The sequence below is a fragment of the Sceloporus occidentalis genome, unplaced genomic scaffold (genome assembly GCF_023333645.1).
Source record: "Sceloporus occidentalis isolate IW3139 unplaced genomic scaffold, rSceOcc1.0.p SCAF_3, whole genome shotgun sequence".
NCBI classification, from domain to species: domain Eukaryota; kingdom Metazoa; phylum Chordata; class Lepidosauria; order Squamata; family Phrynosomatidae; genus Sceloporus; species Sceloporus occidentalis.
This window is the reverse complement of record NW_028316983.1, coordinates 214,651,394-214,675,502: the sequence shown is the minus strand read 5'-3', so window position 1 is coordinate 214,675,502 and position 24,109 is coordinate 214,651,394. Positions and strand designations below refer to the sequence as shown.

The 24,109-nt window shown below is 38.8% G+C and overlaps 1 protein-coding gene across 1 annotated transcript in view; it reads right to left on the bottom strand.

Moving 5' to 3' along the window:
* The window catches only part of CNBD1 (cyclic nucleotide binding domain containing 1), a 235,978-nt gene that overhangs the window by 158,753 nt on the left and 53,116 nt on the right, over positions 1–24,109 (bottom strand). The window lies entirely within an intron of this gene.

Genomic DNA, 24,109 nt, shown 5'->3' with positions numbered 1-24,109 from the left:
GAAATTTTCATCTATCTCATACCAAATTTTCATATATCTCATCTCTAGCTTCAGGTCATTGCATATGATATAAGCTCTATTCAAGCATTCAGAATAGGGTTAACCTGAAAGCACAAGGAGAAAGACCATGCTAGCCTTTTGTTATTTTGTTGTTTTATGCTTTCAAGTCATTTCTGACTTATGGCAACCCTAAGGCAAACCTATCCTGGGGTTTCTTGGCAAGGTTTGTTCAGAAGAGGTTTGCCACTGCCTTCCCCTGAGGCTGAAAGCATGTGACATGCCCAAGGTCACCCAGTGGGTTTCATGGCCAAGTGTGGAATTGAACCCAGATCTCCAGAGTTGTAGCTGAACACTCAAACCACTATGTCATGCTGGTTCTAAACTAGCCCTTCCTTCTCCCTAACTGACTATAAGAAGGGAGTGGTAATCTGAACAAGAGAGTTTCCAGAATGTGTAGATGTTGTCTACGTCTCTTTAGCCCTGGAAAATCAATCATCTTCAAACAAGTGGGGAACTATAACAGAAAAGACAGCATTAGCCCAATCTGTCTTCCTCAAGTGTTCAGTTTAAACCAAGCCTGAAAGTGTGAATTGGGCTCACTTTATTCATGAATTTCTGTCCAGGAAGAAAGTACTAATTGCTTCCATATGTGGACAAGCATGGAACAATGTGGAAAATAATGTAGGAGGAGAGGTGGATATTTGAGATGAATAAGATATGAATGGTAGGGTGGCTCTTCCTACTAAAGTTTAGGCAGAGTGTGATTTATGTCCAAGGAATATTCTAGAACCTGATGCTGTTGCTGTTTGTTCACACTTCTTCTTTACTTGTTTTAAACTTAGCTCAGACCTGTTTGATTTTATCTACGAATTTTAAATTTTGTTTTCATTGTATACTTCCTTGGGCCTCACTGATGAAGAGGAGGCCAATAAAAATGTAGCAAACAAATAAATAAATATATCACTACAAATACAGAATAAGCTCCATGGAAATGTACCATTGGGGTGCTTTCACCATAATACCTGTGTTAACCAATGCTGATGGATACCTATCTGAAATACAGGAAGACAGTTACAGACCACAAAGTGCAGAGGCACATTCAAATAAAACTCTGGTTCAATCTCATTGGTTAAGAGGTGATATGATAGCCCTGTTTAAATATTTGAAGGGATGTCATATTGAGGAGGGAGCAAGCTTGTTTTCTGCTGCTCCAGAGACTAGGACCTGGAACAATGGATGCAAGCTACAGCAAAAGAGATTCCACCTCAAGATTAGGAGGAACTTCCTGACAGAAAGGGCTGTCCAACAGTGGAATACACTCGAATCTCCCTCCTTGGAGGTCTTTAAACAGAGGCTGGATGGTCATCTGTCAGGGATGCTTTGATTTGGATTTCCTGCATGGCAGGGGGTTGGACTGGATGGCCCTTGTGGTCTCTTCCAACTCTATTATTTTATGACTCATTTTACCATAAAGGGAAAACTTTGATCCAGCCAGGATATGCTAAACTCTGGCTGTGAGTCACATTATGTACTTAGGTGGATATGTCACATAAAAAAAAATTGGGCTACAAAAATGCAAAACCAAAAATATGTAAGAGGAGTTTAATATCAAAGGATAAACTCTGCCTTGTCATCCAAAGGTAAAGGTAGAATTCAGAATGCAATCACGTAAACTATTTTTATGTTATGGTTCACTTCAGTTGGTTTCAGTTTGTATCCTAGCACATTGTATGTCTGTCTGTCCATCTCTCTCCCTTTCTCTCAATTTTTTCTCTTATTTTTGTGCCCCCATCAATGCCTATGTGATAAATTGAAGCCAGTTTAACTCCTGGCAACACTAAATTCTGATTTATTGGTCTAGAATAAGTCTCGGTCTCTTGAGCTTCAAACCAGCTTCTTAAACTATGGCTTGAAGTTGGTTTTCCCCACTATTCCTAGTTGAAATTAACTAGATTTTGACCATTTTTGATGAAAAAAAAATAACCTATGCTGAATTAAAAACATAAGCTAAGGCTTTTACTCTACTCCTCACAGCCCTACTAATGTAGAAGCAGCAGCACAAAAGGCCAATGTCTGCCATGGATCATTCCTTTAAAGCTAAAGGAAGGTTTAGCATCATGCCCAAACTCCTCTGTCCAATGTGCTCACTCCTTATTTTTACCAAGTTTTCATATTTCAGCCTGAATCATTTGTTTTTAAAGGGAATGATCACTTCTACTACATATCTTAAGGCCAATGTGGATTTTGTCCTGTGCAGTCTTTCACTACACCATACTTAATATTCATTAGAATTATGTCAATATGAAACTGTCTATGATTTCATATCTTGATGTACAATAATATGCCCTACATTATTTCTGAGACACTGTGGTGAAAAGGGTTGGTTGTTTTTTTTAAAAAATATATCATTATTCTTGTTTGTACAAGAACTCAAATTCATAAAAAGCAAGGCACTTCCCTCAAATGAAAAGGGAATGCAGTTACACTTTAAGTAGCCAGCGGCAAAGCTAAGCCTGCTTAATGGAGCAATAAGATTGATCAGCAGATATTAATGTATGTTTCTTGGAGCCCCACTGCTTTCAGATAACATTATGTATGCTTTATTTTATTGTTTGTGAATTAATAAATAGCAGTCCTATCTGTGATAGTTTTCCCCCAGCAAATGGGGAAATCATGACAAAAGTTTAGACTCAGAATCATGAAGCTTTGGTGGTTTAATGGTCTCTCAGCACAAGTAATCTTTTCCAGTTGGTTACTTTTGCTGGTAGGTCAGTGAGAGTCCAACAGACATAGCATGTCTTATAGTAGTCTAGGCCTTGGTGACCTCAGTTGTATTGCACTTTGTGGGGAGCTACTCTTATGGCTGGTATGGAGGCTGCAGCTGGTTCAGAATGCTTTCAAGTGAACTATTAACAGTATATAACACTTCTGCTATAGGAATTGCACTGACTGCCTATTTGCTAACAGTATGCAAAGGGATATTGTAGCATCTTTGAGGCTAACTGAGATATAGTGGTAGCATGAGCTTTCACAGACTTGAGTCTACTTCCTCAGTTGCATAAGGTAGAGTAAAAATTCCAGGCTGTGTGTGAGAATGTCAATTGAAATTCGAAACCTTGTGGGTATGGAGATGAGGTGGCAAGTTCAGTTCTAACTATGGTCCTTGGGGGACTAAAATAGGAGGAAGGATATTGGGTAAAACCAAGGAGAGTAGATAGCCATATGAATGAGTATTGGAATGTATTGTAGGAACAAGAAAATAGATGTGATGCTAACAGGACAGGTTTAAGGCTTGGTTGTCAGTATCTAAAGTTCTAAACAACTTGCAGACAAATTACCTGAGTGAACATCTTCCTTATACACCCATTTGGTCCTTAAGGCCAATTGTACAGGACCTCCTGCTGACACTACATGCTTCTGATGTGTACTCTGTGCATTTTGGGAACATTTAACATTGCAGTCCTCACTATGTGAAATATTATCGCCTCAGAAATTCAGTATGTTCCAACAATTTTCACCCCAATTTCCTGTTTTGAACCCAACCTATCCTGTTTTGAGACCAACCTATTCTCTTTCTTTATGCAAATATTGGATTTTTATGTCACAAATTGTGTTTCTTGTATTTTCTAAAAATAAAACAGTATATTATACGTGTGTGTGTGTGTGTGTTGTTTGACATACACTGGAAACTTAAGACCAAAGCTATGACTATTGATAGATAAATACCTGATTGCCATTTACTGCTCTTCTAACAGTCAGCATTCACATCAAATCTGATTAGGAAATCCTGTCTCAAAAATATTTAAAAACCAAGCAGTCTTGCACATACAAGTCAAATAGAACTGTGGTAATCATAACCTGCACCAGGTTATACCAGGAATTAGACTGGTAGCCACTGAAATGCCATAAGAAGGAAATCATGTGCTTCCTTCAACATGTAATGTATTCCTCCCAGACTCTACTGATGCCTTCTTTTAGAGTGAGAATTTAATTTCCACGTTCTCTTCATTTTAACTATTTCTATAGGTGATAGCTCCCATGTCAGTGGGATGGTGAATGCACTTTGAATTTTACATTGGATGTTAAAGGAGCTATCCAAGGTGCTGAAAAAAAATGGAGATGTTCTTTGGACCAATCCTTTAAAAAGCAGCCTAAGGACTACAGCAGATTTATTGTCCCACTGCTGACATCTCAGAGTATTTATATGCAACAAGGAGGTACAAAATTCAAGCACTATGTTAACAACAATCAATAATCAAAGCAATCATAAGAAATATAGCACCATAGCAAAAGGTGAATGTCGCCAGGGGTATTGTTGTTAACATTTTACACTTAGCACATAGTAACTTGCATCAAAACTTAAGAATGAACAATTAAAACAACAGCAAAATGAATTTGGGGGCAGAGTCAGTGACACAGAAAATGCAATCAACATTCTAACAACAACCAAAAAAAAAGTATCTAAAATCCAGTGGGTCAAATATGTTCAAATAATGTCAAAATATTTTCAGAAAAAGAATCTCATAGATCTCTTGGGATGGTGAGTTCTAGAGGCTAGGTATGGAAAGAGAAAGCTTCATGTATTCCCACTAACCCAACCTCAGATGGTATAAAGATATGCTAGTCAGTGTGAACTGGGAGGTTCATGGAGGAAAAAAGAGATAACAAATATGGAGTATACATAGGAGTTTGGGAAGGTAGCATTTTCCCTCCTACCATTCAGAGGGGTTGCTAAATAAATCCCTTCAGCAGTTTTGCCACACATTCTGATATCATGTACTTTGTGGTCTGTCTCAAGGATCACATTAAACATTTACATATATATAAATTAAACAAACAAACAAACAGTAGGGTCCACCTTGCCATTGGAAGTGGGTCAGGAAAGACTTCTATTGTTATTTCCCATGCATTCAGTCATAAGATTGTTCCTCCCAGTCTTCACATTCATGGTTTTCAACATTCAAAAGCACAAAACATTTGGATTTACTTTTGTGCATAATTCCCCTCACAGCACATCTTTCTATTCAGTTTTTCCTAAAATATGCAGCTTTGAACTCAGCATTGCCTAATACAGTGTGCCCACACCATACCCGGGCACACTATACACAGCTTCCAGTTTACACAGATGCTGCGTTGCCATTAAAGCAATGGTATGTGCCATGGGAGTGCACGCTGTCCCAAGCCGCAAGCAAGCGCCCCGTTGTTTTCAATGGGGCACAAGCATGCATGGATTTCCCCTTACATGGGGGATCTGGAATGGATCCCCCGCATAAGGGGAGGGCCCGCTGTATGTACATTTTGTGTCCACTTTTGGAGTAAGAACTGAATCACAAAACTGAGAGAAATGCACAGTTCAAAGAATTTCAGTTTTCTGATCTGCAGATACTAGAAATTTACTAAATACCTAGTCCAAATACTAGAAATCAGGTCAATTACTAAAAAACTGCAGACCAGACAAACATGTCCCCCACTCATAGAGCAGAAATACCTCCCCCACATATTTATAAGTAAAGTTTTATTGTGGTCCTCAGTTATTCTTTTTAGTTCTTAACACTGAAGCAAATGGGACTAATTTCCAGAAAAACAATAGGGACAGTATGGTTTCAATGCAAGTTTTGCATAGCGGTGACTCTAACTTGATAACTGAGTAAAGCATAGAGTCTATGGAGAATAGCAAACAAGAAAAAAGATTATGATCAAACAGATTTGCTTTGATTTTTCAGAGATGCCTAAGACACCAAGCTACGTTAACAAAACATGTTCACTAATTAGTACAGTACTTATGAATTTCAACTTGCTGCATGATTAAAACTGTTTGTTATTCATAAGCCTATGAAAAGATGGTTGAAATGTTAATTTGATTCTGAAACTACAATTTGACTAACAAAATTTATTTTTCTAGTGGTATATATTTGCATAAGTAATTAGTTACAAGAGTCCCTACTGATAGGTAATGCACAAATGTTGTCAAAGTCATAACATTTTACTTTGACAGGTGACAATCAAAATGTTTATATGAGATCTCTATCCTGTGACAAATTAAATAATCAGAAACAGAAGGCTGCTTCCATTTATATAAATAAAACTGATCATCTTTTTATAAGCAAAGGAAATTATTAGACATTTGTATCAAGGATGGCGTAAACTATAAAATGGGATTTTTGATAACATAAGGCTCCTTCAAACCACTATACCATGTAGCTCTTTGCTGTTTAAAGTACTCTGGGGTATTTTATATATTGATCCATGAGAAACTGATTTATGAGAACAACCCATTCAAGGACAAAAAAAAAAAAAAAGGTGATCAGCTTGAATCCGGAACCTGCTTGCCTGTGTCTGCACAAACGGCTAAGAAGGCTCTTCCATGTCCATGCATGGAAAGTCTTGCTTACCCCAGCTGAACCTTGTCTTCCCTCAGAACTTGAAAGTAAAAAAGGAAAGAGAAGGCATTACCTGTAACATTTTGCTTTTGGCAAAACAAGGGCATAGCTACCTATTGACATACCACTTTTTTTTAATATGTGTAATAACCAGCAGCATATTCTTTTGCTTAAGGAGTAATATTTACTTGTTACTTTTATTTGTTCCCTTTTGGAACAAAGAGGCTTTGGTGTGGCATTTCAAGGGATTTAAAAAATATATATAATAAAATACATTTACTTTTGCCCATGGATATTTTTTTCTGAAAAGGAAACAAAAATAGTAATTAATAACAGTAAAAATAACTAGTAATAAAGGTAAAGGTTTCCCCTTTGACAAGGTTGTCAAGTTGTGTTGGACTGTAATGGGGGATTGAATAACAGCAGTGAATTCTATTGAAAGTAATTTTCCAAGCTCTTGTCGCTGTTAACTGCCATCAAGTCAACTTTGTCTTATGGCAACCCCATGAGTGAGAGGCCTTCAAGTCATCCTGTCAGCAGCAACCCTGCTCAGATCTTGCAGACTCAGAGTTGTGGCTTCCTTGATTTAGTGTCTCCATCTAGAATGTGTTATTCCTCTTCTCTATTGCCTTCTACCTTACCAAGTTTTATTGTCTTATCTAGTGCGTCATGTCTTCTCATGATATGGCTAAGTATGATAGTCACCTCTATTCTTTCCCAACTCTATCCCCCCCCCCCAACTCTTCTCTCCTTCTAGCCATGATCATACTGCTCCATCCTTTCACTCATCTAAGTATCTGACTGCCTTCCTCCAAATCCAAATCTGCCTTTATCTGGCCATGGTCATACCATGTTTTCATTCAGCATTGTCTCTCCAGCCTTCTGGCCACTGCGGCACTAGTGCCCTGATTCACTGCTGCAGCCCAAAGCAATCTAATGGGAAAGTTTTCCCCTATAACTCTCTCCAGCTGATAGTTGGTGACTCTCAGAGTCCTGCCACAGCTTTAAAGCATAAACTGTGATCATCTTTTTTTACTATTACCCCTTCTACTATTACTGTTAACTATATAATGATTTTAAATCAATGCAATGATAATTGCTAAATCTGAGAATATCCAGACCTTGTCTCATTTGTTAAAATGTAGGCATGCCTGAGGTCTAATTTGCACTGCAGAATAATGCCATTTGACACCACTTTAACTGCCATGATGCAATGCTATGGAATTCTGGGTTTGTACTTTTGTGAGATTTTTAGCCTTCTCTGTCTGAGAGCTCAGGTGCCACAACAAACAACAAATCCCAAGATTCCATAAGATGGAATCATGGCAATTAAAGCAATATCAAACTGCACTGTTTCAGCAGTGAAGATTAGACTTGAGTCTCTTTGAAATCAGAGTTCAGCAGTCAAGTTATTACTAGGTGTTCTGGAAGTGGGTGACTGAAACAGTAATTGAGGATACCCTGCCACTAAAAACACCTGCTAAGGAAATTAAACTTGATTATCCCACATCACACAATCTGTTTTATTACACTTTCACAGAAAAAGATAAGGACTGGATAGAGGCCTGCTGTTTTTGGCAGCAGATATATGGTTCCAGTAACCTCTGCTTCTGGGCTTAATTGATTGCTTCAATCTGAAAAGCATTTCAGGCTGTGACTTCACAGAAAACTGGGCCTCAAGGATTTGCTTCAATTTCTCTATTTCTGAAATGTTACATGTGAAGCGGAGACTCACATATCTGGTGAACATCATTTGGATCTGATTACAGATGAAATCTGTGATATCTTGCTTTATGTATCACATTGAAAGAAGGAATCAAACATTTTGCAGACCTCACATTTTATGTTATATTTGAACAGGTTATTATAGTCTTCTCCAGGCCTTTGCCTGCTTGTGCGTAGGGCAGGGCTGATGCTATCATTAGGCCAGTGAGGCAGCTGCCTACAATACAAACATCAGGTGGACACAGTACTGACATCTGAGGGGCACAGTTTTATACAGATTATGTTTTATAACTCTTGTAAAAATGTAACTTAAATTTTATATATTTTGTATTATTGTTTTAAGATAAATATCACAAACCCACTGACCATTACACATACTTACATGGCTCCAGTTTCCAGCCTGCACACACTACCAAATCCATAAGTTACAGCCAAGCCCTTCGATACAGTCACATTTGTTCAAACCCACAGGACAGGAACTCCAACTCATAGAATTACAACAAGCATTCCTCAAGCTATAGTATCCACCATTTGAAGTAAAGTAAGAAATCAACAAGGCAAAACTTGTACCCAGGATCAATCTATTACAGAACAGACAGAAGACAGGACATTACAGAATCCCACTAGTGCCCCCAACTGAGATCACTCATCATTGATCTACAACATATTTGAGACAACAGCACTGCCCTCAGAAAGGCTCTTGGTGGCAGGCTTTTACCTGCCTACAGACAGCCTTCCAATCTCAAACACACATTGAAAAGGAGCTTATCCCATGATCAAATAAATCATTTTACCTCTTCTGGCTCAAATTCAGGATCCGGGATTTAGCCAAGATGCAGCCACGGAGATGCATCCTGGGTCAAAGCCTCACTTAGCCAGCACTTTTTCTGACTTCAAAAATTGGCCGGCAGAGCAAGGCTTCAACCCGGGATGCATCCAGGTGGCAGCGTCTTGGCTAGATAGGTAGCAATTTAGGTATGATAACATCCAGGGGCATCCCGGATCCTGAATTCCAGCTGGAAGAGGTAAGCCAGGTAATTTGTTCATGGGTTAAGCTCCTTCCTTATATGAGGATACACAACACAGATGGGGAGCTGGGTACAAGACCTTGCCACAAACCCAGATGTCAATTTTGCCCACACATCTACTCAGGAAATGTCATCGCATATTCACATAACCCACAACATTAGAGGCAGTTTCATGTGTTCATCCTCTAATGTGATATATGCCATCCTCTGTCAACAATGCCTTTCAGTGCTCTGTATTGGGCAAACAGGCACATCTCTGTCCTAGAGGATAAATGGACATAAATCAGTCATTAGAAATGTTGTATAACACTTCAGTCTTTCTGGGCATTCCATCTCTGACCTCAGGACAGTGGTCTTTGACCAAAAAAACTACCAAGGGAGACTGGGAAAATATATATCCATATATATCATATATATATTAGAATATATCCACAAACTCCGGTGCATCAACAGTGGGCTGAACAAAAACAATGGCTTCCTGGAACACGACACATATTACAACACAGGTTAACACCCGAGCTTCACAAGAGTGCTTAGTCAGTTTATGATGTCTCCTTTCTGGTTCCCAGCCTGCCTACAGGACATTCCAAAACTTCCACTATTCATAGGGCCATCAACCCACCCTGGCCTTAGGCAAGATCCTTCCACCTTCCTTTGTCCTTCAACGCTGACAGTTAAAACTGAACTTGTCACCTAATCATACCCACAAGTTTTGCATTTCTATGGCTGTACACAGTTTGATTATAAAGATCCTTCTTAAACATCAGTTCTCTCCATGCATTTTATAAAGTAGACTAAGGGGCTGTACAGACCGGCGAAAAGGGCAAGAATTGGAGTGGAGTGAGGGTGTGGTGATCTGAGTTCACCCCAAAGCAGCATCATACTGCCTGCCCTTCCATAGAATGGGTGATATCACAACGTTATTGCGGCACAGCGTTTACACAGGCTGCACCTCAGAAACACAGAAGAGCTGCCATGGCAGTGGCAGATGCCAGTTTTTTCTACCCCAAAAGGAAGCAGCATTCGAAACTTCTTTTGGGGCTGAAAAAACATCACATTGGGGCCATGGCATGCAGTTGCCAAATGTGTAATGAGCATTTTTTTCCAGTGTACCATATCTGTATGACATTATTATCATATTTGTATAGTTTGACAGATAATTGCCACAGGGCAGTAGCCAATGGGCTCACGTACCAGCACTGGTCTGTGGACCACCACTGTCTTATATGGCTTCAGCATTTAATGTTTTTCTATCCCTTGCAATGATCAAAGTCCTTTATGCAGCGGGAGAAACAGGGTAAGGAACATCCTTATTATAGAATATCTTTGGGCTTGCTATTTTAGCACCATCAATGTGGTTTACTTTTTTAAAAAACAGGCTTATCAACAGAAGTGTAGGACAAGCTGATTATATCAACTGAATAATGAAAATCTGTCTTCCGCAAAGGATATGAATATGAAGTTGAAAATGGTTTCTTTACACATAATGAAACATCACTGAGTTCAAAAGCAATTTGGAAAAGAGCACAGATCAACAGAGGGAAAATGAAGAGATACCACCTAAGGATAGAGCAAAGTTCACACCTTATCTGTAAGAGAACTAGTGAAGAGAAATCAAATGGAATTTTTTAAAGAGGCAACATAAGCTATGAAGTGAATCCAATGAACCATAACAATGAAACATTAATATTCAGGAAAAACTAAAAATGCAAACTGCAAAGAAGCTTATTCACACAATGCATATACAACTGATACATTTTAAATGGTCAGAACACAAGTGGTCAAAGTTTGGTCAAGAAAAACAACAGATAGCAAGTATGAAGTGAGAGATGGAGCTTGCCTATTTAGTAAGAGAACACTGAATAATTCATAGCTGAGAAGGGCACCATGGATCAAGGATTCCTATGAATATCTGTGATATAAAAAAATCACATTGAAATCTACTGAAATAAAATTAAAAGTTCAGCTTCACTTTATGCATACAGAACTGTAGCAAAAACATGGATAACTAACCATTTGGTCAAATTGTGACAAATGTGTGCAAAAAAAATTTGTGACAGGATATACTGGAGCTGAAGATAAGATACCAAAGAGGTCTTCTTTGTCTCTGTCTGATCTCCCCTGGGATCCAGTGGTGTGTTACATGTGCAACATAGCATTTTCTTTCTTTTTAAAATCTTTACTGTAGACCATCATAGTACTATAGCCCATAATTCATATCTTTAAGATTGACAGGATACCTGCCTAAGAACTGTCCATTTTTATTTCATGCCATTCGTTTACCCATATTTACACTTACTGGCTAGTATTTTGTATCAGCTATTTAATTAAGTATACTTAAGTATAATAAATATACTAAGTAGAGACTGTAAATATGGAACAGTTACAGATGAGTAATTCTAGGTAACTGTTCTGTAATCATGATTGCTACTAGTCATGACTGTGACACTAATGCAATTGTAACTCTCCCCCCCAACCTACTTTACTGGGCATCAGCTTCATGGGGATAAGGAGGTCCATGCTGCAAATGATCAGAGCATGGGTGAGTGATGTTTCCATCAGTTTGGGGGTCGGGGTTTGGGCCAATAATGTTAAGTATACTTAACTAAGGCACGGTACAGACCTCCCAAAAAGGGAGGCCTGCCATGCCTTTTGTTCCCCCACAGGGAAGTTGCAGCCGCCAAACCATGTGGTTTCCCTGTGGAGGAAAAAGAACCCACAAAAAGCAGGTTCTTTTTGCACCACCATTGTGACGTTCGAGTGCAGCAATGGCACACTCGTGACATCACAAGCACGGTGCGACATGCGGATGCTATGCGTCCATCATGTAACAATGGCAGCACCTGTATACATGGGGCGCCGCCATTGTTACATCACCGCGCTGTACTAGGGTTAGGGACCATGCAGTTGCCACACAGTCCCTTAACCCTAGTAAGCTACCAGCACAGCGCTTTAGCACTGTGTGTACTGGGCCATTGATTATAATATCTGTTTTACAAGAAAGGGAAAAGGATCTTGTATTATCCATCCCCTTAAAGATCCTCCTCTTGAGTTGCCCCATGGTCTGACAAACTCTTTTCTTGCAGCCCAGTGGCAGCTGGCAGCTTCTATATCAGGAGGGTGGTGAATCTAAGGGGCGAAACAGACCTCCCCTTTGTGCTGCCGTCCAGGTGGCTTCAGAGTATGGCAATTTGATGCCACATGCTCTAAAGCCACCCAGAAGCTGGCTTCACACTGCCTGGCTACCCGCACGTGGCCCGGCTTCCGGGCACTATGGCAGCATGGCATTTACACACTGCTGGAGCACCTGGAAACCAGCTTCCATCTGCAATGGGGTGGAAAAGCATTTACCCTTCAAGAAATTTATGCATATAGGAGAATTTACGAGAGAATAAAGAAAGATTTAAAAGATTTTGGAGAAGAGGAAAACAAAACAGATTTGGAAACACTACTAATCAATGAACAGGAGAAATTGATTGGGAAAACTTATAAAAAATTATTACCATTAAACATGGAAGATGAAATAGTTAAAGAGACAATGATAAAATGGGCTAGAGACTTTGGTTATAACATACCACTGGAAAAATGGGAATATATTTGGAAAAAGGGGTTGAAATGTACAGCATCCCAAAACTTAAAAGAAAATTGGTATAAAATGTTTTACCATTGGTATTTGACACCGGAAAGATTAGCAAAAATTTATAAAAATAAAAACAATAAATGTTGGAAATGTGAAGAAATAACAGGATCGTTCTTACATTGTTGGTGGAACTGCAAAGAAGTTAAGAAATTTTGGAAGCAAATCAGAGAGCTAATTAATGAAATATTACATATCAAATTAGAAATGAAACCTGAAATATTTTTATAGGGAATATTTGATAAGGAAATAAATTTGAAATACGGGAAACAATTATTTTATATGGTAACAATAGCTAGAATGTTGTTGGCACAAAAATGGAAAAATAAAGACATACCAAAAAAAGAAGAATGGCTACTGAAACTAACGGAAATAATCGAAATGGATAAATTAACACAAATAATAAGAGATAATTCTATAAAGAATATTACAGGAAAAATTAAAAAGGAATGGGATTTGGTATTGGAATACATGAGGAAACAATTTGAAGATTATGACATCTAATTTGTAAGTGTAATATATCTGTTTTAAGAATAATATTAGGTGAATAAGGATGATTTTCGTAGTGGAGAAGATAACTATATTTAGTAAAGGAAGGTAGATAATATAGGAAAAATATAAGGTGTATATAAGAGATACTGGTAGAATGTTATAATGTATAAAGAGGAAGGAAGTCTTTTTAGAATGAATGTTGGCATGGTGATGGGAAGGGTGGAGGGATTAATGTTGGGGTTTTTTGTGGGTTTTTTTTTTTTGATTTTTGTTGTTGTTGTTGTTATTGTTGTTGTTTTTTCTTTTTTTCTTTGAAGTTAGAATTATTATATATAGATATGTGTTTATTTGTTTGTTTGATTGTTTTTGATCAAATTTAATTAAAATAAAAAAATATATAAAAAAAGAAATTTTGAAGGGTCACACTCCTCATTAAACCCCTTGAAAAGAAAGTATCCCTGCAAAAATCCCTAGAAGGGGAAATGTTCCATATCTTGGCCCTTTTTGTACCATTTTAAGTACAGGGGAGTCATTTTCCTTCCATTAGGAAAGTACACAGAAGTTGGCCCAGGAGGCCAAAAACATAATGCCCCTCACACACCCTGTGTTGAATTCGGGGACATTCTATAGTTTTTTTATAAAAAAAAAAAAACTGGGAACCCTGGAGGTTGCCCACAGCTCATGAAGTGTACTTTCCCAATCCTTGCTCTAAAAACCATGGCCTTCCAGATGTTCATTTCCCATCAAACTCAACTGGCATGGCCAGTGGTGAGGGATGATGGAAGTAGTAGTTCATCAGCATCTAGAGTGCCACTGTTTCCCCACCCTTGCTCTACGATGCTGGACTAAATGACCCCATGGTCTGATTCAGCAGAGTTCTTCTTCAGTAATATTCTTAATACTAATCAGAGGCATGCAGCTGGATGCTGAATTGTGGCCAAAAATGTGAATGGAAATCATGTTACCCACACACAAAAGGTCCACAAAAGTTTTTAAATGCAAAAAAGTGATTATTCTAATAGCACTAATCTTCTTCTCCAGCTGGCTGAATCCAGAGTTACAGCTCTCCCTTGTCCCATACTATGAAGAGAATGATTTTCACAGCTTAATAACTTGGCCAATTAAATTTAAAACAATACAAAAGGGTCTTGTTATCATTATAAAATAATAGACTACAAAATGTTAGTGTTGTGGGGATAAAATATGAAAGACTTTCTTAATGCTGTTCTTAAACCTCTCTCTTTCTGATTATAAGAATAAGTTCTTAGGAATTAAAAAGTAATGTTTCCCCTAACAAGCATCTTGTGGGTGGTATGTCATTTTTTTATCCTGCAGATTAAAGACATACCATGCAATAATTATGGGTTCCTTTTGAAGTGCATTCTTTGCATATGAAGACTTGAAGAAAAGTCATTGGAATGGTATGAAATGAAAAGGATCATTTGTGTTCTTCATGCCAGGAGCCTAGTCATTCTAAATTTTAGCTGCCCATTCTCTATGAATTACAGTGTAAGAAATCCAGCCCTTACATTTTGAAAAGAGAAAAACAAGTCAGACTGTCTAAGGCAGTGATTCCAAACTCTGACTTTCTAGGTGTTTTGGACTTCAGCTCCCAGAATCCCAGAGCATTGGCCAAGATGGCTGAGGCTTCACTAAACTGAAATCTAAAATACCTGGAGGACCAGAGTTTGGGAATTGCTGGTCTAAGGGAAGTGAAAGCAGAATAACTGAAGGTCCAGGGATGAGACAAGACATATTGCTGAACAAGTGAACATAATGTTGCTTATCATCCTCCTCCATGCACAAAACTGAACATAACTGGAACTTCCATTTTACTTACTTTAAGACTCACAAGAGAACAGCATATCCATTGTATCTGATGGCTGCCTGGACGCCTTAGGTCAAGACACACAGCGGTATCCTTGAAAACCTCATCAAATCTCCCCACTGAATGAAATATTTTGACTGAGAGGGCTCTTTTGTTCTAATAGTAGCTTGCAATATCCTGTTATAGGATCCAAAGAAATCATAAACAAATACAGTGGGAATTATTGTGTAGAGGACAGACAGGGCATTCCTTCCTATTAGGACATAGTGCTTTCCATGAATTGCATTCCCTGTGCACACTAACACTTCTCTAAAGTCATCAAAGACAAAATGTCAGGACCCAAGTGGCAGAGGTAATTTCTCAAGACAGCTCACCATTAATATTTGGCTTTGTGAAAAGACCTCTCAGAATCAGGTATTTGGAATTATCTCTCTGAAGAGCAGCACTAGCTGCATCCTGCAGCTGCCGCTTCTCACAGAGGAAAAGTGGGCTAGTGGGACTGAGCAAATGTAGTGATGGCTATGGAAATGGCAGTGCTTCTCCTAGCACCTCATTGCAAAAGAGGTTGGTGGCAAAGACTTCCGACCGAAGCAAAGGACATTCCTCAGTCCTGAATGGGAATGGCTTGGCACTGGGCAACGGAATGGAGCCATTTTGAGGACACTTTCAGGTGCAGTAAAATGCATTTTTTTCAGACTCACACAGCCCCAAGCATCTCCTTCCCATGCCCATAACTGGGGGGGGGGGGGGGGGATAAGTCCAATAAGGTCCTTAGTCTCCATTGTGAGAGGATATGTAGAAAACCTGGGGTAGGATGGAGCAAGCTGCAAGGCTATTTAACTTTTATTTTAGTAATGTAATGTAATGTAATATAGTTTATTTGGTCTTTGACCAGTATACTTTTATTTTAGTACTATCTAGTTCTCACACATGCATCTTACTAGTATTCTAAAGGTAATTGTGATCTCTTATGAACATGTCTGACACTAGATATCAGATATGAAAATATTAAACCATATTCAGTGAGAGGGGTGTAGAGTATGCTAACACACTCCATCACTTCAGGGTGATATTTTGGTTGATATATGGCTATATGCAGAGTCACTTTCCAGATGGAATAGGGGTATGCTGGGTCAAATGAAAATTGACTCCTCTCCCTACTCAGTTCCCCATTCCTGCCCTAGAACAATTGTGTGTTCATGAAACAGATAAAAGTCACATAAAACAAGATGTCTCTCTGTCAGGATACTTAGTCACATTAAAAATTTTGTACATTATTCTATTCACTTCAACCACTTCATAACGTAGCCAACCTAGCCTATAGTCCACAACTAGATGAAACACTAAAAAGTGTCTATCCAGAAATGCAGTGAACACATGAAACACTAGCCATGGTCCTATGCTGTTGGGAACAATGTACCTTTAAGACAGTGTAAAAATAGTTTGTATGGTTGTAAATGAGAATTAAAACCAGGTTTCAACCCTTAGTCATTACCACTGTATATAAGTGTTCTAAAACCCAAGACAGCTGTGGGTTGAGGATAGTGGATTGGAGAAAGAAGTTGGTTTGGTGAGTTTGGATAGTGCAGATTGTTACGGTAAGAGACAGTGTATGTCAGAGCTTTTGTTGTACATATTGCAACTGGAAATTAAAAGCCTCCAAGGACTTAGGAAGAAGTCAACTGTGCCTCATTTCAGGTTGGTCAGTGGCTTGTTGCCAAATACTGCATACTGGGTTGTGCTACTGTACTCTGCTGCTTGTGAGGTACTGTTGAGGTCAATCACCTCAGACAGTGCTAAATGTTGGCACTTCTGGTTGGGCCTAATTTGTTTTTGTCACTGCACACTTGCAGTACACAGAGGGGAGCTAACATATGCTGTCCTCTTCCAGGGCTATCTGAATTTTTTTAAAATGCTCGAACACAAAACAAGAGTCCGCTGTTGATTTCTTTGGGCCTTCAGAGTTTAGACCAAAGCTCAAATTTAGCTCCTGTTTCAACTATGCCATTCTTAGGAGTTACTCTTTGGAGTTATTTCAGTGAAGAAGCTTCACATCTCCACTGTGCTGAAACATAATGATCTTCAGTTCCACCATATTCTCAGAGGGAAAGCTGTTAATTGGAGGAAGCGGAGAAAAAAAAAAAACTTGTTCCAGGCATCTCTAAGGGCCTGAAATTCTCTGGCAGATGGATGAGGCAAGGGAATTTGCAACACATGATGTGCTGGAAAAAAAAATCAACCTGAATCAACCTGAAAACTCAGGTTGATTTTTTTTTTCACAGTTACGAGTTCATCTCTTTATAGGGAGTAGGGTGGAAGAGTTGACATTGTTTCCAGCAATTGACACATAGCCAACTATGATTTTGTTGTTAATCTAAATAAATATATATACATATACATTTCTTTGCAACTGCTTTTTGAACATATTGAAATACTTATATATCATAGTCAGGTCCCCAAGCCTCTCCTTACAGGACATGGTTTCCAGACCTTTCACCATTTTGGTCACCCTCCTCTGGACACACAACAACTTGTCAACATCTTTTTTGAAATGTGGTGCCAGAACTAGACACAGGAGATTATCACACACAGATGGGATAGGGATGGGATTGCTCCCCCATCATTAACCCATCTGTGACTGCAACAGCATGAAAGACTTTCAAATCATAGTGTCAATCCCACCATTAACTCATCACTGAAGTGGCATTGCAATAACACAAACTTCCATTAATGCAAAATGCTGACCCCAATGTCACATTAATGATGGGATAATGATGGATTAATGATGGGGTCTGCACAATGTCATCTGAAAGTCTTTTGTGCAGTCACCGTCAATCGTGCTTTTTAGATGTCTTAATGACGGGATCACATGGGAAGGACGGGATAGAAACAGGACAAGGACAGGATAACCCTCGTGTGATAATCTCCACAGTATTCCAGGTGAGGTCTGGCAAAAGCAGAATAGAGTGATACTATTACCTTCTTGGATCTAGACACTATATTTCTACTTAAGCAGCCTAGAATGCTATGGCTTTTTTTAGCTGCCGCATCACACTGTTGACTCATGTTCAGCTTGTGGTATACTAAGACTCTTAGGCCAAATACAGATGGGCAAAATGGGGTGTGGCGGTAGAAATCCTAGAGTTAGGTAGTGCGCACCATCCGCATGCTCCCTAACCCTAGTCCGTGGTGGCGGCAGCAGCATCATGGTGGCCTCCCGTCCACACAAGGACCCCCATGATGCCACTTCCGCCACTGTGTGCCCAAATGTAGCACACAGGAAGTGGCATCATGACAGCGCCACTACTTGGTTGCGGCACCACAACAAAGGAGCTGCTCTAGGCAGCTCCTTTTTGTTACGGCGCCGCAAGCTTCGTTCTCGCACGACAACCAGTTGGCCGCAGGAACATAGCCATGGGAGAAAGGGGCCGGGTGGCCCCTTTCTCCCATGGCTGCACCTATCGGGGTGTCTTTGGGCATGAAGCACCAAGGACACCCCTTTTCAGGACCATGGAGAAGCAACCTGTACCGCGCCTTAGATTCCTTTCACATGTACTGTTGTCAAGTCAGATATCCCCATTCTGTATTTTTGTATTTTTCTGCCTTACTGTAGTACCTTACATTTCTCCATATTGAATTTCATTTTGTTAGATTTGGCCCAGCTTTCTAAGCTATTATGGTCATTTTCCATTTTGATCCTGTCCTCTGGGGTATTTACTACCCCTCTTAATTTGGTGTCATCTGCAAATTTGAGAAGCATGCCCTCTATTCCATCATCTAAGTCATTTATAAATATATTAAGTAGCACTAGACCCAGGACAGAACCCTGTGGTACTCCACTAGGCACTTCTCTCCAGGATGCAGAAGATCCATTAGTGAGCACACTTTGGGTTCAGCTGGTCAACCAATTACAAATCCATCTCATTATAGCATTGTCTAGGCCATATTTTACTAGCTTGTTTGCAAGAATGTCATGGGGGACTTTGAAAAAGGCCTTACTGGAATTGAGATATGCTAAATGCACAGCATTCCCTTCATCCACCAAGATGGTGATTTTATATACATATAAAAGACAGATCAGATTCGTATGGCATGAGTGCTTTTTGAGAAACCCATGTTGACTTTTTTTTATCATTATGGCACTCCTTTCTAAATGCTTACAGACATGTTTAAAGATCTGCTCTAGACTCTTTCCTGGTACTGATGTCAGGCTGACTGAGTGGTAATTGTTTGGATACACTTATTTTCCATTTTTGAAAATGGGGACAATATTTGCCTTCCTCTTTTCTGCTGAGACTTTCTCCTGTACTCCAGGAATTCTCAGACTATTGACAGTGGATTATTTACAAGCATTCTGAAGCTTGTCTTAATACTATGACATGCTAGCCATTCACTTCTTGTTAGACTAATTAAGTCTTAACTCAGAAATAGGATTAGGCATAAATTTCTTCAGTTGTAAAAATCAGGGCTACATACTTATATCATTTTCTAATATGAGTTTAGGGGGGGAAAGTCCTTGTTGGGCAAGACTGCAAGAATTTTCATAGGTCCTGAATTGTTTTGCATTCAAAGATTTTAGGAGCCCTGGTGGTGCAGTGGTTAAATGCTGGTACTGCAGCCACAATGTTGTGAGTTCAAAGCTGCAGGGTTCCAGGTTGACTCATCCTTCCATCCTTTTGTAGGATGGTTAAATGAGTACCAAGCTTGTTGGGAACAACTGGCTAACATACTGTAAACTGTGTGTTTACTATGAAGCAGTATAGGAATGTATAGTGCTAGTGCTAATGCTATTGTGTTGTTGTTGTTTTTGTTTGTTTGTTTCAGCAAATATATACCTTTTGGGCAAAAAAAAACATTGTTTGTGTGAATATATCTTGGTATAGCATATTTTTCATTAAACATCTTGAAATACAAAAAAAAATGAAAAGTGCATAAAAATTCTTATAATACGTCAAGCTGTATCAACACATTCTTCTATGTGGATGAAAAATTTGTCAATATTTTTTCACATCCCAAGCAGAAATCCCTTTCTTTTGACAGAAATGATGTTCTGTTAGCAGAATTCTCTTTTGCCAGCCAATCTCAGAATGCAATCCTATTTCACAAAGATGGCAAATAGCTAGCTGAGATAATATAAAGCCAGCTGAACCTTTGCTGAATCCAAACCATTCTCAGTCTAAGATGCTGGAAATTGAGAACTATCTTCAATATGGCCTAACTTTGTGGCATCATTGTGCCCATATCCATGGGCTGCATCAACTTTGATAAGTCATACTTCAATGCACCCTTCACTCTGTCTCTTCTTTAGTCCTTTTTTTTTCTGTCAATAGATCTTATTCAGCAGAGCAGTCCTTCCAGAAGATTGCTCTGTCAACAAATCTAGGTCAGCAGGCAATGAGACTTGCCTAATTCTATCTCCTTGCAGCTGGCACATCTGTAAGTTAATATTGCAGTGCCTTTTTAAAAAAATTAAAGGGAAATACATTCTTAGTTCTGGACATTCTTTGTTATAATTCATTCAGAAATTATTTTTTAAAAAAATGTAAAGTAGAAAACAATAATAAAGCTATTATTAATTCTTCCAAAATAGATCCACTGAAAAATTCAAAATATTTAACAGTATATCAAGATGCTAACATTTTTACATCCAGCCACCATAGTCGGTTTGATACATTGTGAAGAACATTTTTTCCCTCCCCTTTCACTTGACACTATAATCCCAGATTGGTTTCAGTTTGACAGTTGCAGTACAATCCTAAAATTAAACAGAGGGTGCAAAGTGGTTCACCTTGTACCTTTATCAGCAGCCACCATGCAATGAGCTCCCCAAACCTCAGTCTCAGACTCAGACCTAATCAGTGTTAACACTTTATTCTGGCATCTAAAACTGATTCACAGCATGGAGGCAACATATGAGTGCTAATGCCAACAGAATGATGCCGAGTCCCCCTTCACTGGCACTGAGACAAGCAGACAAGCTGGCCATAGCAGTGGTGGCAGCAACAGCAGCTGACATTACTGGAGGGCAGGTTAATTAACATTTGGAAATTAAACAGTACAACATGACTAGCAAGCATGAAAATAGGGATTACTCCATCATTTAAAGCAGACAAAAAGTAGAAGCAATAATGGTGCAAAAATTAAAAGTTTGGTACAGATTGTGCACAGTGTAATGGGAATGTTAGAATAATCACCTAAGATGATGGATCAGAATGACAGTATGATATAGACTGTGTTTGGAAAAGTTACTTTTACCACTATAATTCCAAGAATGCCCAAGAGGTTGTAGTGAGATTTTTCCCCCAAGTTCCAAACATGGTAGTATTAAATTTCTAGCATCATATATTTTAGTTGAAAGCTGTTCTTTGATTCACAGTCATTTTTATGTATTTACTCCTTCTACATTTGATCCCCTCCCCAGTAATAAAATACAAGAACCTTTCCAAATCAGTCAAATAAAACATGAAATTAGAACCATGAAAACTATTTAAAGTATTCAATTAATGCCACCAATTAATTAAAATATGCCATTAATGCCACAAAGCCAGTGAACAATAGTGCACCAGTTGCTTGCTATGAACAGCTATGCCAGCCCATCAAAGGTTTTTCAAATTCAAAATGTGCCTGTTTATAGCAAAAAGCAGTTGTGGCAGCATGAGATCTGTGAATGGATTGCCAGCTGTTTTTTAACATTTCAATAGGAGCAGCAGAAATGGACTGTTAACATTTTCTAATGTGTTTTTCCCAAGGTAAATTAAGTGCCCTCCTAGCTATAATTTACCTCACAGGAAGAACACAGGCAAGTAACCTCTCTGCTCCCAGGATAAACAGCAGTGGGTGAGCATTCTTGAGAAAATTATTGTAGGAGCAACAGCTAACACCTGTTCCCTCAGACTTCCGTCCCAACTTGATCCCTCCACCCTTTATGGCTGCCATTAAATTATTTTTTAAAAGGTGGACATAGGTCCAAAACACGCTGCAGAAATAATCCTGTTTGAGACTGCTTTAACTAGAGAATGCTGGGAATTGTAGTTTATTGTGCACTTTGACAGAGAAGGCTAAATGACTCACAAAACTCCAGTTCACAGAATTCCCTAGCATTGAGACAGGGCAGTTAAAGCGGTCTCAAACTGGATTATTTCTACAGTGTGTTTTGGACCATACCGTCTTGGATCTCTTGTGATAACATCTAGTTATAACATTGCCTTTCTAGAATCCAGAAAAGAAGTAAGTAGGTTTTCTGGTATATCTTGTACAAAAATAGTAAAAACTAATGATGCACTAGTACTTCTGTTTAAGCCCATTCCTCTTCTCTTCTCTGCCTCCTGACTATCTTTCCAAATCTTCCCTCCTTTTTGCTCAGACTGGTTTATATAGAAGTTAGGGGTGTCATTGCAAAAGATGATTGAATAAAATCAAGGCAGAATGCACAAAAGTGACTCTACGGGTGAATTATTAAGAAAACAAAAATAATGACCACAGAGGAGCTACATAATTTTAAAGTAGACACTGATGACATAGAAATAATTTTCAATTGAAAAGGTTTTCAGTTTTCCATGTTTGGACTCAATCATCAATCAGAACAGAGATTGCAGTCAAGAAATCAGAAGAAAACATGGACTATGAAGGAACTAGACAGGATCATGAAGTGAAAAGATAATATTATTAAATACTGAAGTTGGGATTGTCCTTGCAATCATAGTTCCCATTTCTATATATGGTTGTGAGAGCCAGACAGCAAACAAAGCTGATAAAAAGAAAATCAACTCATTTGAAATGTGATACTGGAGAAGCGTTTTGTGAATACTGTGGACTGCTAAAATAACAATAAATGAGTCCTAGAGCAAATCAGAACCAAAATCTCCCTAGAATCAAAAATGACTAAACTAAGATTATCATACTTTGGCCATACTGTGAGAAGAAAGAACTCACTAGAAAATATACTAATGCTTGGTAAAGCAATAGGAAAAGAAGAAGAGTGTATACCAGATAAATAGATTTAATCAGAATCCATGGCAGTCACTCTGCAAGTACTAAGCAGGGCAACTAAGTAGGGGGCCATGGAAGTCTCTCATTCATAGGGTCACCATAGGTTGAAGTCCACTTGAAGGCAGTTAACAACAGCAAGGGATGTGAAAAAATCTCACTGGATTTCTCAATCTTGGCAAGAAAATTGGTTTTTCCAGAAAAAAGTGGGAGCTCTTGCAACAGGGGAATCACATGATTCCGGTAATCCCATTTTGGAGGAAAGGAGAGCTATAAATTCAGTCAGTCAGTCAGTCAATCAACCTCCCTAATAAAGAACAATCGGGACAGATTTATTCCTTTCTGGACATAACGAGAAATGGCAAATTACGTAACAAAGACAAAAGTAAAATTAAAAGGGGTGGTGGTGGACCTCATAGGATAAGTAACTGCTTCTGTTGTTAGAAAGTAACAAAATGAAAAGCTATTCACATGTCTGTCATTCTTCCATAGACAACATGCTAATTAATTATTTCAGTATAATTCAAATTTCTGACAGTATACGTGCTGCCAAAGTGAGCACAATGTACCAATATTGTCAATGATATGGTTGAACACAATTTCATAACAATGACTTATATGATTCAATCTTGAATCATTCAGCATCACTAAAAACACTATTAAGTTTGTTGCACTGGGGTTAAAACGTTCCCCAGTATGTTCTAATGTGCCGGCGCGCACTGAATGTGACAGGAACGTGATGGGGCCAAGAACCCCATTTTACTGCACACTGAAATGCCGCCTTTGCCACCGGGCATTCCAATTGCGTTCCTGTTGCGTTCCAGAGGGTGCCATTTCTGAGAACGCTTTGAAACAGTCTTAGTCTTACTGAGATACTTATGGTTCCTTATGAAAAAGTCTCCTGATTTTATATAAAGCCCTACATGGCCTGGGTCTAGTCTACTTGAAGGAATGCCTCCTCCCATACAATCCTTACTGTACACTCCGATCCTCTGGGAAAAACCTCTTATAATCTAGAAAGACCAGACTGGCG